The sequence below is a fragment of the Sorex fumeus genome, unplaced genomic scaffold (genome assembly GCF_029834395.1).
Source record: "Sorex fumeus unplaced genomic scaffold, SorFum_2.1 ptg000054l, whole genome shotgun sequence".
In the NCBI taxonomy this organism is placed as follows: Eukaryota; Metazoa; Chordata; class Mammalia; order Eulipotyphla; family Soricidae; genus Sorex; species Sorex fumeus.
Window position 1 is genome coordinate 47745851 of NW_026606111.1, and position 5492 is coordinate 47751342.

General features: G+C 34.8%; 1 pseudogene; it reads right to left on the reverse strand.

The window, feature by feature from the left end:
- Positions 1-5078: 5078 nt before the first annotated feature.
- On the reverse strand, positions 5079-5175 carry LOC130033802 (uncharacterized; annotated as a pseudogene).
- Positions 5176-5492: the final 317 nt, after the last annotated feature.

Here is a 5492-nt window from a genome sequence, read left to right on the forward strand (position 1 = left end):
CAAAAATTTGTAAATGTACAACTGTACATCATGGTGTTTCACTAATAAAAATTTTTAAAAAAATAAATTAAATATATTTTTGTCTGCGAGAGATCAGCAGATGGGAACCTGAGTGAAGGCAAAAGATTAAATTGGTTGACTTTTATTTTTCCTTGAGTATATTAATTTGATTTTGGAGTCAATTTATATGAGAGTTCATCAAGACACAGAAATTTTTAGCGCTTCTCTTGTTTAAAAGTATAGTGATAGACCATATCTCTATCTCACATTATTTTTATTTCTGATAGTTTGACACAAAAGATACGTCAAAATCATAGATAAATGTAAATTATTTAAATACTTTTTTGATTATTTAAAATTACCTTATAGAATTACATTATAGAATTTCATAAATTTTAGGATTATGCAGAATCAACGTGCATGTATCATATTACACTCACTACTGAAAGGCCTACTCTGTCATTCACCATAGTTCAGTTTTTCCACTTTGATTATACTTTTCGATCTGGTAACTAAATAGTCTCATAGTTCTAAAGTTTGTTTTTATTGCTTTGAAAAGATCAAAATTATGCAATTTTCAACATTGGATGAAACTAGAGGATATCATGCATGTAAAGTTAGCCTTAAGGAAATGAACTTATACAGAGAGATTTTTCTCATATGTGGGATGTAAAGACACACAGCAAGGTAGAAACAAAGGTTCAAGAGCAATGTAAGGGGAGAACTGATCCACACAAATGAGTCAGGGGATTGAGAGTGAGGGATTATGGGGGATTGGGGGAGAGGGAGGGTTTATTCTTTGAGAGAATGAGGAGTGAGTGTCATGTTGGAATTATGTGTATGAGAAACCATTGTTAGTTGAATTATAAATCATAGAATATAAATAATGTTTTAGACGTTTGTCTGTCTCATTTTATTCTTTTAATTTGTTTTCTCCATATGCCACATATGCATGAACTTGTATGATGCCTATCTTTCTCTGCCTGGTTTATGTCACTAAACATAATTTCCTCATGTAATCCATTTTATAAACAAATAATAAGAAGATTTCACTTCATACAACTGAGTAGTATTCCATTGCTTTACCACCTTTCATTTTCAAAATTTGTCATTTAAAGATACAAATATTGGTTTTAACAATGTTCTAGTGTTTTAAAATTTTTAGTTTAGTGAAGCTAAATAGATTTTACTGAAAAACACTCAGAAACTTGTGAAACAGGTGTAGGGTGGAATGGAATATTTGTTCAAGAGAGAACAGTCATTTAACAAAGCAAGCAAAGAGAGACATAGAGAAAGGAAGCACGGTATTTCTTCTTATGAGAACAAAAGCTTGAGGACCAAGCCCACTCTGGTAGTTTAGGAATAAGTACTTGGAGTGGTATGAACTTTACTTGTGCACTTTAGGGGAGAACCTGAGTGAAACTATTAGAAGTACTTTCAGGAGCATGATAAACTGGAGTCTGCAGTTGGAATGAGGTGGGTAGAGAGTTCTTTGGGGAGATCCGAACTATGGAGAACAGTAATATTATAACATTAATGATAGTATCTTACCGTGGGATTCCAAAAAATCTGTAACAGTGGCGTTAGAAATGATAACATTCTTAGGTATTTGGATTTCCTGTGGAAACAACAGGAAAGCTGAGTTTATGCTCTGGATGCCTCCACCTGAAACAAGGTCAACAAATCATGAATGAAAAATTACAAGTTACATGGATCAAGGATTCTGATCCCAGTGGAAGGCTAGCTTTCGGGTGGACAATTTCTACTGATGGCCTGATGTAGATTCTGATCCTGGGATACGTAACAGAAAGGAGGTAGTGACAGGTATCCTCAGAAGTGAAGCCTCTGAGACAGAATTCATTCATGACAACTTATGGGTTATCAAAGTTTGCTCATGGCTGCTACCATTATAACATGCCATTCAATGGTTCTGTGGTTTCGATTTACTGTGTCAATTAAAGATGAAGTTTCTAAATCGAAGGTAAAAATTTGAGGCCCTCAAGATGATGAATTATGGGGAGGGGGGGATCTGGAGCAATAGTTCAGCAGGTAGGGCATTTGCCTTGCACACGGCATACCCAGGTTAGATTCCCAGCATCCTGTATGTTACCCCCAAGCACCATGAGGAGTAATTCCTGAGTGCAGAGCCAGGAGTAACCACTGTGCATCGCCACGTGTGACCCAAAAACGCAAGAAAATGATGATCTGGGATTGATCCTTAGCATTGCAAACAGCATTATTTTCTAATTTTTAACTTTTTTCTTTCTTTCTTTCTTGCTTGCTTGCTTTTTTGTTTCCCTTAGCTTTAATGTCATGAAGGGATCTTCCCACATTTTTCTCCATATATCTTAAGAATTCAGGTATGATAGTGAGGTCTTTAAGACATTTGATCTGACTTTGTGCCTGGCACTATAAAGAGGTCTGAGTTCATTTTTTTTGCATGTTGCTGTCCAGTTTTCCCAGCACCAGTTGCTGAAGAGACTTCCTAGCTCAACTTCATATTTCTTGAGCATTTATGAAAGATTAGGTAATAATAATCTGAGGGCCAGCGTCAAGATATTTGACTATATTCCATTGATCTGAGGCCTGTCTTTATCTGAATATTATGGTATTTGGATGACTACAACTTTGTAGTAGGAATTGAAGTTGGGGAAGGTGTTCCCTTCTTCTTTTTACCAAAGATTGCTTTAGCTCTTCATGGGAGTTTATGGTTGTGTATGAGTTTCAAGAGTGTTTAATCTATTTATTTGAAAAATGTTATGGGTATCCTTTTAGAAAGTGCATTAAATCTTTATATAGCTTTGGGGTGTATTGCCATTTTGACAGTGTTAAACCTCTCAATCCATGAGCATGGGATGTGATTCCATTTCCTCATATACTCTATTATTTCGGGAAGTAGTGTATTGTAGGGTTTTTTTTTTTGTTATAGTTCCTTAACCTTTTTAGTTGATTCCAATATACTCGATTTTCTGAGGTATTATTGTGAATGGGATTGTTTTTCTCTATCTCTTTTTTTCTCTTTCATTATTAATATATGGGAAAGCCATGGCGTACCAGATATTGATTTTGTAATATGCTACTTTACTAAACAAATCTATTGTTCCCAGGAGCTTTTTTGGAGATTCTTTGGGATTTTCTAAGTATAGTATCATGTTATCTCTAAATAGTAAAAGCTTGAGTTCTTCCTTTTTTATATGGATGCCCTTGATATCTTTTTTTTTAACGAAATCATATGGCAAGTACTTCAAGTACTTTGTTGAATAGGAGTGGTGAGAGTGGGTAACTTGTTTTATGCCTGATTGTATTCTGGAATTCTATTTCATTGATTTCTGCTCCAAGCCTTTGGTTTTTCCCCGTTGAGAATATTACTTGCTGTGGGTTTGTGGTAATTTGCTTTGACTATATTGAGGAAAGTACTTTCAACTCCCATTTTGTTGAGAGTTTTTCATCATGAATGGGTGCTGGATCTCATCAAATGATATATCTACATCTATTGATATGATCATATGACTTTTATCTTTATTTTATTGAGATGGTGTATTCTCTTGATTGACTAGAGAATGTTAAGCCATCCTTGCATCCCCAAGCTAAACCTACTTGGTCATAGTGTGTGATCTTTTGTTGAGTTTCTAGATTCTCTTTGCTGGTATTTTCTTGAAAATTTTTGTATCTGTATTCACAAAGGAAATAGGTCTGCAATTTTCTTTTTTTGTGGTGTCTCTGTCGATTTGAGTATTAGGGTGATCTTTGCCTCATAGAAACTATTTGGGAGTATTTCTGTTTCTTCAATTTCCTGGAAAATCTTAAAAATGTTGGAAGCAGTTCCTCTTTAAAGGTTTGAAATAGTTCACTATTGAATCCATCTGGGCCCTGGATTCTGTTTGGGGGTATAATTTTGACCATCATTTCAATTTCCTTGTTAGTGATAGGTTCAGTTATTCCAAATCTTCTTAGTTCAGCCTTGGGAGGTAATTCGAATCCAATAATTTATCAATTTATTCAAGATTCTCTCATTTCCTGCTGCAAAGATTCTCAAAATAATCTCTGATGATCCTATGGATTTCTGTACTTTCTATTAGGATACCCCCCTTTGCATTTCTGATTCGATTTATTAGAATTCTTTCTCTTTGTTTCTTTGAGAGGCTTCTCATGGTTTAATGATCTTATTTATTTTCTCAAAGAACCAGTTTTTGTTCTTATTGGTCTTCTGGATTGTATTTTGGGATTCTAGCTCATTGATGTCTGGTACAAGTTTTATTATTTCCTTCCTCCAGCCTAGTTTGGACTACTTTTATTGGTTATTTTCCAAAATCTTGAGCTCTAATTTATTCAGGTAGGCCCTTTCTTTCTTCCTGATGAATTCTGGCAGAGCTATAATCTTTCCTCTTAACACTGCTTTTGCTGTGTCCCACAAGTTCTGGTAGCTCGTGTCCTCATTCTCATTTGTTTATGGAAATTTTTAATTTCCTCTTTGATTTCTTCCCTAAGCCAACGGTTGTTCATTACTTCCCTTAAAGAAAATATTTCCTTGCTGAGCTTCAGTCTGTTTGATCTATCGAGAAGTGACAAAGAAGTGTTGAAATCTCCTACTAGTATTGTGTTACTATCAATGTTTTTCTATAAGTCTATTAGAAGTTGTTTTAAAGTATTTTGCTGGTCTGTCATTAGGATCATATACATTGAGGAGGGTGAGTTTTTTCTGATGTACATATCCCATGATCATTAAGAAATGACATTCACTGTCTCTGATAACCTTTAGCTTGAAGTCCATGTGGTCTGATACTAGTATGGCCACTCCAGCTTTGCGGAGGTGATATTTTCTTGAAAACTTGTTTCCCAGCCTTTTACTTTTAGCCCATGGGTGCTTTGATTGTTCAGACATGTTTCTTGCAGGCAGCAGAATGTTGGGTTCAATTTTCTAATTCATCTTCCTATTCTGTGCCTCTGAATTGGCACATTTCATCCATTGACATTGAGAGAGATTGTTGTTTTGGGGATTTGTGCTCTCTTTATGTATAATTTTTGTACTTGTGGGGATTGTCTTAGCTTAAAGTATACTTGTTAATTCTTCTTGCAACAAAAATATGGAATGCTTTACAAGTTTGCATGTTATCTCTGTGCAAGGACCATGCTCATCATTGTATCATTTCAATTTTAGTATATGTGTTATCAAACCTAGTAGGAGTAAATTTTTCCATATTTTTCGCTTCTTATTACTTTGAGTGTTGTCCTTCCTCACTCCTATGGCAGACAATGATTCCTAATCAAGGAATGTATTTCAAAGCAGCATGAATAATAAATAGATTTAGAATTTTAATGTCCCAGAAATAAAAATATGGTTTTTACTATATTATCGTTTACCATACACTAGGCATCAGTTTTACAAAATAATTCTTTTGGAAGATGGTATATGAGTTTGTTTAATGTTGTTCCCTGAATCCTTCATTAAGGACATTAAAATAGAGCCTTTTGCTGTTCTCACCTCAGTCCTG